Below are 13,313 nucleotides of genomic sequence, written 5' to 3' on the forward strand. Positions count from 1 at the left end.
TCACGCAACAGTATATTTAATCAAGCCCTGAATAATTACAACGCCGTCACAAACCTACTAATCCTGTCGATACACAATGTGACACAATATCGTAATTGCGAGTATACCACATCCAGTTATACTATACCAACGTCAACTGATTAGGGTGACAATGAGCCGCAGTGACAAAAAGACAATTTCTCGTTTCCGAAACGATAAATAACTGGCGACGTAAATACTTCGGCACGCCCCGCTCGCGCCGCACGCAGTCACAACACCCATGTTTGCCTTACACTTCACTTATTGGCTTCTTATTTTATTGCCGACCCTAATTGGGAAGTAATTTGTTAGTATTTTGTTTACTAATAAAAACTGTATAAAAGTTCCAAATGAATGGGTTAATACTAGCCAGATTTCGGAATATTACGATCCAATTCATAAATCTTCTATTTACATAAAATATTGTACACCGATACCTTGCTCAATTTGTATTCGATTGTCTTTTGTTGAAATAGGACTTACCGGCTGATTACTTAGTAACAATTGAAACGCTAAGGGCTTCTCGAAAGGTTTCCCTTCAAGTCTGTGCGTATTGCTCGTTACTGCCTCTATTATTTCATTTAATTACTTAAAAATATCCTTAAATGGCGCCCTTTATTCGATAATGGATCGAAAAAACGAAGTGATTTTATTTTAATTGGTTCCAAACTCTGCCGACACTACAGGGCCACTTGATCACGTTTCCACTACTTTAAAAAACGAAGTACTTTAATTAAATCTGACAGTTGACCATTTACGACGATCTTGCAATACTTGTATTCTTAAAGCGTTTTAATTTTACGATCAGACCTCGAGCGGCCATTAGGCGGTTATTTTAAACATTCCGTCCTTTTGACACGCCCTTCACCTAACACCTTTTAAATCTCTCAATTAAATATGCATTCATTAAAGCCGGAAAATCCAGCCGGCACAAGATTATATTTACACGGTGCCAAATAACGTACATTCTTAGCATACGCGTAGCAAATTATCGGCGAACGAACTATGCAAATAAGTCTAACATAGTAGTAGAACTGGTTTCCACAAACCTCCCCGTTACACACTCAGCTGAACTACAAATCTATTAAAATAATAGCCGTCTCATTCAATCTTCATACATTCCCATCCTGTAATGACTCAGTTGTATAGGCAGCACTTCAAAGGCCGGACAGTCCATAGCCGTCTGTGGAGGGAGACGCACGCGTGTACGGTCGGCCCGCGCGTTACCGAACGTACGAAACACGAAATTACGTGTTCATTTAAATTCAAAACAGATACGAAATATTTTCGTTGTGCTATTTTGTTGTGAATCTGGACAATTCAGTTACAGTGTATGTGTATGAATGAATTTAAATTAAAAACGATTTTTGTTTTTTAAAGTGCACGATTTTTTAATTTAAACTGTGGAGTGTGTGGTTTACCTTGGTTGGTGTCAATTTTACTACATAATAGACTTGTAAGTGGTTTTCTAAGTATTATTGACCTGTCTTGATTAACATAAGTTTTTTTCAATACGTTTTTACGTGAATAACATACATTTAACTTGTAATTATGTCATGTGTAATTGCAAGAGTCGATTGCCTGTAATTACAGTTACATAAATAATGAAGACATGTTACTTCTTTACGGTTATTCGTCAGGATTTTTTGTTATTTGATTTTATTCTCGATTAGAACATTTTTAATAATATACGAGCCTAATTATAGAGTTCGATCCTCACGCATTAGTAACTTTTCAAACAACAAAGTTCGGTTTTGATCCCTGAATCGGGTAAAAGTGTCACAGATTTTTTTATACAAAGGTCTTTTACGGATCGTTTCACAAAAAGTTCCGATTGAAAGGGTCCATGTTTTGTTATGCATAATTAGGGACTGTTTTGATATTCTCATCCATAAACCAAAATATTGGAACTATTTTTCGAAGTTAATTATGCGGAACTTTATTCAACTGTTCGCTTTACCGGTTTTTCTTTTTTTATTCCGGCTTGTTTTTCTTTAAACCTCATTTAATCTCGTCGGTTCTATAGTTAGGCAGTTAAATAACGTTATCCAGACGTTCCAATTTAAGCTAGACAGCGTATTTTTCAAGCCGACCTTTTCTTTACGAAAACAAGACAATCTCGTTTATTCTTACATAGTTATTTCTAACACTCTAAGAATAGGGAGGGTAGATTGTAAACTAATTAAAAATCTCAATTATTTACTCTTTGGGCATTAGGTATTTACCTCTTTGACCCGTTTCTTGTTAATCCAGAAGTTTATCTCTAAAACAGGTCCTACATCTTAGTACTGGGAGCGGTAATCGGTGCCAATTCCCCCAAGAAATTATCAAGCTTGAACGATTACATTATGAAAATAAAATTCAAATTAGTGGACATAAATTTTCTTGGCAACTTGGCTGTGTTATAATAGGTAGTAGTACCTATGTATTTAACAAATGGCTCAGATTTTCACCATTCACAGATAAAGTTTTATCTTTTATTCAGAGAGCGTTATCTCGCAAGGGCGGCCTCTATTCAGGCTGCCTCCGATGACCGGCCGCGCCGCGACAACTTTGAATTTTCCACTTTATTATTTTTATCAAACTTGACGTAGCCTTTGCCTTTTAATATTTTTTATTCCTACCAACGGCAGAGAGTTAATTAAACAGTTAAAACATATTTTTACAGGAGTCCATTCATTTTTGTAAAGCTTGATTTAAATGAAATGATTTTGAACGAGGTTTTCGTTTTACGGAAACTTAAAACGTTCGGCATAACGAGTCGGTACTTCGTATTTACTATTAGAGAGTTTCAAAGAGCAATCTGCAGGCCGTTAAGCCACAAAACTGGCTCAAATCTGGCCATTTAGGTCATAAATGCCTTCCAAGTCAATATTATAAGTGAAATATGTTTGTTACTCTTTCGCAATTCTCGTTCTGGAGTCGGGTTTTCATGAAAATTGAACTTTGTATGGCTTACGACGCGAATTAACATATAAAACTTTTTTATCTAAGTCACTTCACGAACAGAATAGTAACAAGAATAAAATATTTGCGTAATTTCGCCTCGGGCCTACTTTTTGTTCGTCAACGAATTTCATTTAGTGTATAATAATATCAGTTTGTGGCATTGTACGTATTTATTGTTTCTGAGATGTTTTTCCTTTCTATAAATAGGTACTAAGAGTATGCTTAGTCTACTATTTTTATTGTTTTGCTTTTTTAAAAGGTTTGTGTTTTTAGTGTCTCTAAATGTCTGTTATTATTGTATCGTATCTGAAAACGAAGAAACAAAAACACCCTGCAAATCATTGCGGAATAAAATAGGGAACTTTTATTTAGAAACATAGTGATTTGTGTAGAAATGACAGTATTTAACCAACTTAGACATCAAATAGAATTAATTAAGTAACTAATATTTTGCGTTCCTTAACATAAAATAACGTTAATATTTATAAATCTAATCATCGACACTTTATATAAAAACCACGTCAATTTTTTCCAAGTACTAATTATGATAAATTATATATTCGCATGTAGATAATTACATCGTGGCCTTACGTGTATAAAATAAGAAAATATCAGTATATTAAAGTGTCTTGTAGTACAGTTACGATAATGTCCCTGTTGGCTAATTTCTCATTTTTGTTCACACGTATGTTATATGAAGATAATGGATCGATGAATAAGCTATCTAAGATATCTTAGACAAAATAAAACCTAGCTGGTACGTTAATACATAATATTTTAATACATATGATGTACTATAATGTACTGCTTAGTTTTTATATTGTGCATATGACTCTCAGCGCGTTTTGACTTTTGTTTGACGTTATGTCCAGCATTCTACATTGACCCACTAAAGAGAATAATAGGGACTTGGATTCGTAGCCTTTTTACTCTAGCAGAGAAACTTTAATATAGTTATCGCAGAACCTAAGTTACTCTGAATTACTATCTAAGAATGCCTAAAATATAAAAAAATTACAGTGTACCCGACACGAATTGAATTCTAGACCTGATAATAGACAGTAGCGTAAACCGATAACACGGTCAATTTAATTTTAGTTAAGGAGTGTTGAGTGTCAATCGTCTCTATACAAAGCCGTCTCGATATTCAATAGTAACGAAAGTTCGCAATAACATTTCAAATTTAGTCTTCGCAGAAGTGATCGAGACGTATCGATACACCCACGTGCAGTAAAGGGTTTCACTCTTTAGTATTACGTAATATTAAACGTAACTTATAGCCATTTTCTTGGAAATTTGTCTCAATACTTTACGCAGAATATTCTTCCCAAAAACTTAAAAGTAGCTGACATTTGTAGGTCACCAAACTTGTTATGTATGTAAATCAAACGCCCTGAGTTAAGTACAAAAGTAATCACTTTTAAAATTACGCTACTGATTTCCCATTTATTCAATCACTTTGTAATTATTACTAATGCGGCGTAAACTATGTGACATACCCATCACTGCGTAGTTAGGTATTTTACAACTAATAATACATAGCAGCTCATATTTTTTGCATAAGTTGAAGGCTTTAGAAGCAAGCTGTTAAGTACCTGAAGTTTAAAAACTAAAGTGTAAAGAAGAAACAGTTACAGCAAATTTAATATTAACTAGAAATGTTTTATTCATTTACCGGAAAATTGGTTCGAACCACGAACCACCTCCTGAAAATGACTTTTAAAAAACTTTGAAGAACTTACCAAACTTGACCCGCAATCGAAGTAGAATTTCAATGTGCAACAGTCACAAAGGATAAAACTGGGAACACGAAACTATAGTCCAATAACTTAGTAGAGAGTATTTTACGTAAGGTTCGCGGCTGGCAAAGGTACATAGAATTCAGAACTTAGAACATCATTCACAATTTAGACACTCGATTTCATCTAAAATACAACACTGTAACGTCATATATGTCGTATGTACATATATACTACAATGTAGTTTTAATATTAACGTTTTAATATACATGCGATTAATCAATTCCTTATAAAAAATTGTTTACCTGACGTTTCGATCGAAATTTATCGACCGTGATCACGGGCTGACTGATGTGGCTGCTAAGCGTCGTCTTGTTGTGGCGCGATTTTCTACGACTACCCTCACTTGGTTTTTATTGATATTATTGTGTTCGGAATTATCGGTACTTTGACACACGATGCAATTCGATAAAAATTCGGGTAAACAAATAAGGTATCCCATTAATTTCCAATCGCGTTTAAGACCCGTTGCATTGTAACATTATGCGAACAAGTCGCGAAAGTTTAAAATTGGTAGACAACATCCCTATATATCGCGATTCTCAACCGACAACCGGCTAGCTATCGACAAATTTTGAATGACAATCAGTTCAGCGCCTCTAGCGGGCGTCGTTGAAACTATTTTTGCAGTACATTTTAAATGCCAAACTATCGATACTCGAAAGTACCGGCTGTACAGCATCGCACTACTGTAGTGCAAATTTGTATAGTCTGTACTGTCAAGTATCGAGAGTTTGACATTTAAAATGTACTGCCAAAATAGTTCTTGCGGAGCCCGGTAGAGGCGTCAAACAGATTTTTGTGAAAATTTCTCGATAGCTAGCCGATTATTGGTAGACGATAGTAGTGGAGAATCGAGCTACTGAACCTATATGTTAGAATGTTCCCAATGTTCGATGTCTAGCGTTGAGCCTAGATTGCGTAATGGTCGGTCTAATATGTATTGCTCTAATTCGGACAGCTTGCAGCCTACCGCGCCGTTATCAGTAGACACCGGACATTCTGGACTAGTGTCACTCGTAACAGCTTAATTATAGCAACCAGAATACCTGGGGTTTCAATGTCTAACCCCCGGTTTCTGAGTACATTTAGCGGTAGTTTATCTATTCAATAGCGTTTTTTTGTATGAGTTTTAACGCTTTTTAATAATAAACTACCGTTATCATATAAGTTTACTATAAGCTCAACTAGTATTGATGTTTGTTTCTTCTGCTTTCATATCAAAACAACTGTACCCAATCTTAAAGTGGTAAAAACTTTAGTATCTTAAGTTGCTATTTTTGAATACAATGTTTTTCTGTTTCGCGAAAACTAGTGTATTAATTTGAATAAAGGTCTTGTCAATCGGTTGAAAACCTAAACCCTCCCTCATTCCGGGAGTTGACCCATGCCTAACAGAGAGACAATTTTTTTAATGATTGTTAGTATTTGTATTGCAGAGAAACAGCAACAAATTTTATCTAGAAACAGCACCTAAAAGCCATATTCTTTTTACGCAAATTTGACGCGAAACCGCACGGGTCAGCTTACTACGTAATAAAATAACAAAATGTATTATTTCAGTAATATTTCAAAAACGGCTACAATATTATATTTGCCTATCTCATTCTTCATCTAAAACAAAGCTTTAAAAAACATTGTCTGAAACGTATAATTTAATATTGCGTGGTTGTAAAACATACAATAGAGGTTTTATTAAATTAACTATACTTCGGTTATATAGGCTTTACTCACCTTTATGTAGAAAATATGGATGAATAATCTTTTAGAAAGCCTCTCAGACATAAATTTAAAAATGAAGTAACAGTTAATACTTACATACATACATAATATCCCGCCTTTTTACCAAAGGAGTAGGCAGAGACCAAAGAAACGTTACTTGGAGCCATCTTTACAAACTTCCTTTGCTACAGTCACATCTATACATTTTGTCGTAACAGTTCAATTCAAACTTATTTGAAAATGCTGCAATTTACTACATGTGTAAACCATTTCTTCTGCTTTTAAAACTTTTATATTATTATCTATTCTATGTAAGTGAGATACTAGATAGTTTTCAAATAAAAAGGAGAGCTAATGTTAAAAAGCGAGAAGATGGTCAAGGGCTCAAAAACAACCATTTGATAGTAATACTTTTCATAAAAGGCATAAGCTATAATGCATGCCAATCGGTAAAATATCCAAAGTTAACCCGGGTAAAGCCAGGGTAAAACTAATACGCAAATAGTTGTCACAGTTTGTCGACCTCGGCCGAAATTCTTCAATATTCAGATACAACGGTCGAAATAACTTATCCGGACAAAAAGCCGGATAGCAGCTGTTTGCCCGGCTGCCGTGGTGGAACAACTGGGTAAATTGGGTTACTTACCAACTACGTACTGGCGTCGAATTGCAGAACAGCCTGTGCATAATTGCACCTATCTCTTAGGTCTTGATTTTATGACTTTAAACTGTTTTTATATAAGAACTAAATGCTAGTTTTTGCTAATTTATAAAGTATATTTTTATTCTGTGGAATGTGATGTGTTACAAGAGCTGTTTATTTTTGTTAAAGTAGTTTAGCCATGTATCATTTAGCTTTATAGGGTTGTATATTTTAATAACTTTTTTTGATAGAATTCTTGAGGAAATGCAAAGCTCCCGAAAGAATAAATGGTTATTATTCGTACGGGATAAAAAACAAGCTTATTTGTCATCCTATGTCCTACAAGTATCTCCAATTCTATAGCAAAAAGGGGTTTAGTGGCTAGCTGTTGACGCGCAAAGCGTAAACATATTATCATATACCTAAAGTATAGCCGTTTTGTTATCGCTATTTGCGATTAAACATTATAATTATACGTAATCTGTTTCCATTTTGACCTTTCTAGAATGATCGTCAGTAAGTATATCATTTTAAAGACGCATCCAAAAATAAACAAAAATGTCGTTTATATTGTTTTTACTGACAAGGTGATAAATTATATCCCGGAAAGGTCATAGGTTGAAATCAATGCGGGCGAGGTCACGGACAAAAACAATACTTATCAGTAATTATCAAAAAATCTTTTCAAATATAATATATCAAGAATATAACAGTCTAGCCTTTCTTCCAAACTATGTTGGAGTCGGCTTCCAGTCTCACCAGATGCAGCTGATTATTATCAGTGTTTTACATGGAGCGACTGCCTATCGGACCTCCACAACCCAGATAGTTGGGTTATAACACGATACCTTTCGGTTGGTTGTCAGACTTTCAAGCGACTGTCAAAGATCGCAGAATGACAGCCGGGGCCCCGAAACTCGATATGTATAAGACGGTCATACATCCACATATCAATCTCGGCAAGCGTAACTTAACCTCAGAGATCGATCCGCGGGGCTGTTGTTAAGTCCACAAGCTTCTCGAAAAAATCTTATTGAATATTATATATCAAAAAATTATTATTAGTGAAAGCAAAAATCTATGTAATTACGTATTTCTAATACTCTTGTAAAGGAGCCAATATTCTTGATTCAATAGGTACTATTCCAATTACCAATATTAGTCATCTTATCTCGTACTTCTGTATTAAATCTATTTTAGGCTCATTTCATATCTGTAATGAGGCAGAAAAGCTGTTATCTTGAGAAAATATTAGGGAGTATTTTGAGAAAATATTCTTGGAAAGACTTTCAGATACTTCATGTTAGTAGTGTTTTATTACAATTAGATATCTATTCAAGTAATTATTTGTACCAGTTTTTGTCAGTTCCATTATATATTTTTGCCGTGATATTATAAATTATTTATTAATATATTCAAATGAAATTTTTGTTGTATATATTTTAATAGGTATTTGAAATTCTGGTAGCAATTTCGATATGCCACCATTAAAAAAATGTTATTTGGTTGTAAATTAAAACGACATTTATTTATCGTATGGTTAGTGTTCAACCTAGTGTTAAAGTTGTTCAAGTCACTCGAAAATCTTTGACATTGTTTAAAGACTGTTATCTCAATAGGACTACCGGCACCGATATGACAGGTTCTCTGATAAACCCAGTTCAAACGCTACTTATTGGTCACCCATCTAGGAAAAATCCATACGAACAGTTGCTTAACTCACTGATCATTTACCGACTGGTGAGGGCAATGAACTATGAGCGCCTTAATGGGCAACTGGGATGTTATTTTGATAGGCGTAGCTAAAAGCATTTTTACGACACAGTTTTTTGCATATACATATATTTATGAAACTAGTACTATATCTACTAGTTGTCAAACTGGCAAGATTTTTTGCACATACATACATATGTACCTACCAAGATATATGCAAAATTATGAATAAATAATTTGCAATACATTTACATACTTGTATAAATTTCGATGTTTTATAAATTGATTGTCAACTCGTTTAAACAAAAGCCTATTATTGATTACCTTTATAAAATAAAATAAATAAATTTAACCCATTACTGTCCCACTGCTGGGCAAGGGTCTCCTCCCGTAATGAGGGAGGGGTTAGGCCTTGAGTCCACCACGCTGGCCAAGTGCGGGTTGGGGACTTTGCATGCCCTAAATAAATGTATTAAACAAATTTTTGGCATGCAAGGTTTCCTCACGATGTTTTCCTTCACCGTTGGAGCATGTGACAATTATTTCTAATACTTACAATGAAATAAATGATGTTTAAATTTTGTTCAATGTTTCAATGACTTTTCGAAGTTATGTGTGATTACCTTTATTAATATTAAAATATTTCGAATGTATTAAATAAATATCCGTGATATTATTTATAATATTATGTAAAGTAGGTATATTGTATTAATTAAACAGTACATGGTATAAAGCAAGGTCGCCTCCCGAGTCTGTTCCTATGTCTGTATGTAAGTTTGCATGCTTAAATTTTTAAAACTACGCAACGAATTTTGATGCGGTTTTTTCATAGATATTTTTAATAGAGAATACCTTTTGTTAAATAACTGTTTAAATTTTGTGAAGCCGGGGCAGGCCGTTAGATTTTTCATAAAATCACGCCCTAATACAAACGTCCTTTCTACCAACATATTCTCTTTGATGGTTTATTTTTGCCATAAGCACACGTCCGTGAGCTTTCCCGTAATGTAATTTATCTCATGCCAAATTTAACCCGCATTGAGTTAGCAATTTAAGCGTAACTGCGTGTTACAATGACCCTAATAAATGTGAACGGATAGTACTGCTGCTATAGATTGATGGCAACTGTGGCATAGTGGTTAAGGTGACTAACACGCCGTTCTAACTAGAGTCGTGGGTTCTATTACTGCACATTCGGGTTCGATATTTTGAGTGACTAGAATTAGTATACACTTTGTAAAAGTGACAAGTAATATAAGGTTAAGGCCCGGTTGCACTACTTCTTAATAAATATCAGGTAACTTATCAAATGGATTTATAAAAGTGGTTTGCGTACACACTCACTCTATCTATTGGATAGGATATCTGCCTTTTATCAATAAGCGGTTAAAGATAATTAAAAAAAAAAAGAGAATCACTAGAGTGTTCGTGTAAATCATTTTATATCATATTCGTATATACAAAAAATAAATCCGAGAAAAGCCTTTAGTACTTTACAAGAGTAATCATAACACAATATAATATAAAAACGTGACTCTAAAATCATACCTTAAAGAGCAAACCACTTTCTTTTACGTTATCTCACACCCACAGATATATAAATATACTTTATCATATCCACGACCCTTTTATAGTCAAATAATGTAACCAAAACAGGAAATTGAAGCCTCCACAAATTGATAAATATTTACAAAGGAATGAGATTTATAGATACCTTTGAATAACAACTATGCTTTGGTTTCGGCCAGTATTGTATGTGACAGCTGTGCCTCGATTCTCTACTACTATCGACTACCGACAATCGAACTGTCATCGAGAAATTTTGTATGAAAATCTGATCAGCGCCTCTGACGGGTGTCGTAGGAAACATTTTGGCAGTACATTCTAAATGTCAATTGTCGATAGCTTGCCGGTTGTCGGTAGTCGAAAGTGGTACAGAATCGAGGTACTGATCACAAGCTCTCAAGATCTATCTCGGGCCGGGCAAAATACCTACTAATATTGGCGTTTACTATAGTAGCCCAGATTTTTCTAACTTGCATGGTATATGACAATAAAAAAATTACACACCTCCCGCACCAAGAATTACTCTTGTGTCGCGGGGACTTTTATAAACATGCAAACTGAAACAATTTTTTGTGGACCGCACAAATAATTGTTCCGTGTGGGAATCAAACCCACGATTCGCGACGCAATAGTAGCGGCGTGGCGACCTTAACCCCTGCGCCACGGAGGCAGTCGAGATATATATGTAGATAATAGGTTCGCTTCCTATAATATGGGATTAACTAACGACGAAACGTGGGTGTGTATTTGTATCACAAGGCTGGTAACTGGTACTTTATTGATAACTATTTCCTTAGTTTTTGACTGTAGTACTTAATATTTTGCAAAACTGTTTTGAGGTACAATAATTGTAGGCGGATCAATAATATTACGCGTTGCTCGATACATACATACATTTTAATTTCATAAAAAGATAAAATGTTTCACAAGTTTCCTCCTATTTCGCAGCTAGTGTAATTTCCGTACACTCTACAAAAGAAACACTCTGTATATCACATCAAACTTGCTCCCTACAGAGATTTAATTACCGGAAGAATTCTCGAGATATCTTGCAAACTTTGCCACAGTTCTAATATAGAAATATCTCCACGTGTAAGTCTAAGTAATTGAGGTATTACAAAATTTACGTAAAATCTGTAGCTCAATTCTTTATTACTATCGACTACCAACAACCGATCTGTCATCCAGAAATTTTGTATGAAAATAGTGTGTGACAACCGGCTAGCCATCGAAATTTTGACATTTAGAATGTACTGCCAAAAAAGTTTCTACGACGCCCGTCAGAGGCGCTGATCACATTTTCATACAAAATTTTTCGATGACAGGTCGGTTGTCGGTAGTCGATAGTAGTAGAGAATTGAGCTACTGGTCTATTCCTAAGTGGTACAGTCAGCCCCAAAAGTCGCTGAACATATTCAATCTTTTGAAAGTCTTTATTCTGTTGCATGCCTACTATTCCACGGCGAAAACATTTCACATTTATTGAAATGTACAATTTCATCAATTTCAACTTGATTTTATTCAAGTATTTATTAACTTTTCGGAAAAAGAAGTTTTTGAAATATAAATACGTTTAGCTGACTGTACCTTTGGAATAGACCAGAATTTTACGTGGAGCTGTCCTATGATGAGACAATTGACATTATTATGTCTTGGTTGCTCCGACGTGAGAAGTCTATAGGGCTAGTGACATACACCCATAAAATGTATACCTTAAAGCTGATGAGTAGAGAAGGTGCGTCACAACTCACAGTTGATAACTGAGTTTCGTAACTTCCGAAAGACATGCTTAGAATGTCCACGTCAAAGTTGGTTAACCCATTGTTTGCTTGCTAGCTGGTGAGGGCAACTGGCTATGAGTGCCTCAAAAATGGGCTGGGCTTAAATATTTTCAAACATACATCTAATCCAAGAGACTAAACAAAGACCTAAACAATTATTTTGTTTTAACCAAACATACTTGAGCAAATTCATCCAGTCCTAATAAAGATACCAAGAGTTATTCGATAGTAGAGTTGTTATAAGTTAAGTCTCAAAACCTCTCTTAGACCCGTCTACAACATACTCCAACTTCTATACACTAAAGGTATAACTAACCAATGTGTACACACACTTTTTAATTTTCTCCCCGTTACCGGAAACTTAGAGGCAAAGGTAAGAAGCTTATATATTCCGCACGTTTCGCTCATCCTAAAATCAACATGCACCTTCGTATACGATACGTCATTGTTACGTGACTTCAAATATTTTCTTTTAGAAAAAGGCTTTAGGAAACCTAAAATGACTAAAAGTATGCAGGATCTTCGGGTTTCCTGTAGAATTGGTTTGTTTGTCGTATGGTTAGTGGTCAACCTAGTGTCAAAGTTGTTCAAGCCGCCCGAAAGGCCTTTGCCATGGCTTAACGACTGTTATCTTAGCAGACAACAACCGGGACCGACTTTTTACGTGCCCTCCGAAGCACGGAGACGCCCAGCTCAAATACCACTATGCGGTCACCCATCTATGGAATTACCAAGCCAAGGGTTGCTTAACCCAAAGATCGTTACCGACCGGTGGGCGCAACTGGCTATGGGCGCCTCGACTTGGTGCTTATAGTCAAGTAGCTGACCCAAGCGGCTACATTCGCGTTTAAACTTTGATCCCCTTTTTTGCCGCCCTTTGCCTACAAGCATGATTATAAAAGCCACTTTTTATGGGTTGACTTTTCGTTTGATCTCGAGTTTTCAACTCTTTTCATACATTTCATCAAAATCGTTTCAGCAGGGAAACCAGAACAGACAGATTTTCACATTTAAAACATTAGTATTTGCACAAAATTAATAATAGTGGTTGCGTTCATCGGTCAATGAATATAAACCTGCGTAAAAAGGTTCGCGCGGTCTAGGGGTCAATGACCGTATATT

The 13,313-nt window shown here is 35.2% G+C and overlaps 1 protein-coding gene across 4 annotated transcripts in view; it reads left to right on the forward strand.

Annotated features, from left to right (window-relative positions):
* Window positions 1-1,169: 1,169 nt before the first annotated feature.
* Window positions 1,170-13,313, forward strand: part of LOC142980972 (nephrin-like) — a 173,831-nt gene continuing 161,687 nt past the window's right edge. For all 4 annotated transcript variants that reach the window (XM_076126612.1, XM_076126616.1, XM_076126614.1 and 1 more), the window contains exon 1: window positions 1,170-1,474. The gene's annotated coding sequence lies outside the window, so the exon portion shown is untranslated. The remainder of the gene's footprint in view (window positions 1,475-13,313) is intronic.

This window comes from Anticarsia gemmatalis, chromosome 19, assembly GCF_050436995.1.
Source record: "Anticarsia gemmatalis isolate Benzon Research Colony breed Stoneville strain chromosome 19, ilAntGemm2 primary, whole genome shotgun sequence".
Classification (NCBI taxonomy): Eukaryota; Metazoa; Arthropoda; class Insecta; order Lepidoptera; family Erebidae; genus Anticarsia; species Anticarsia gemmatalis.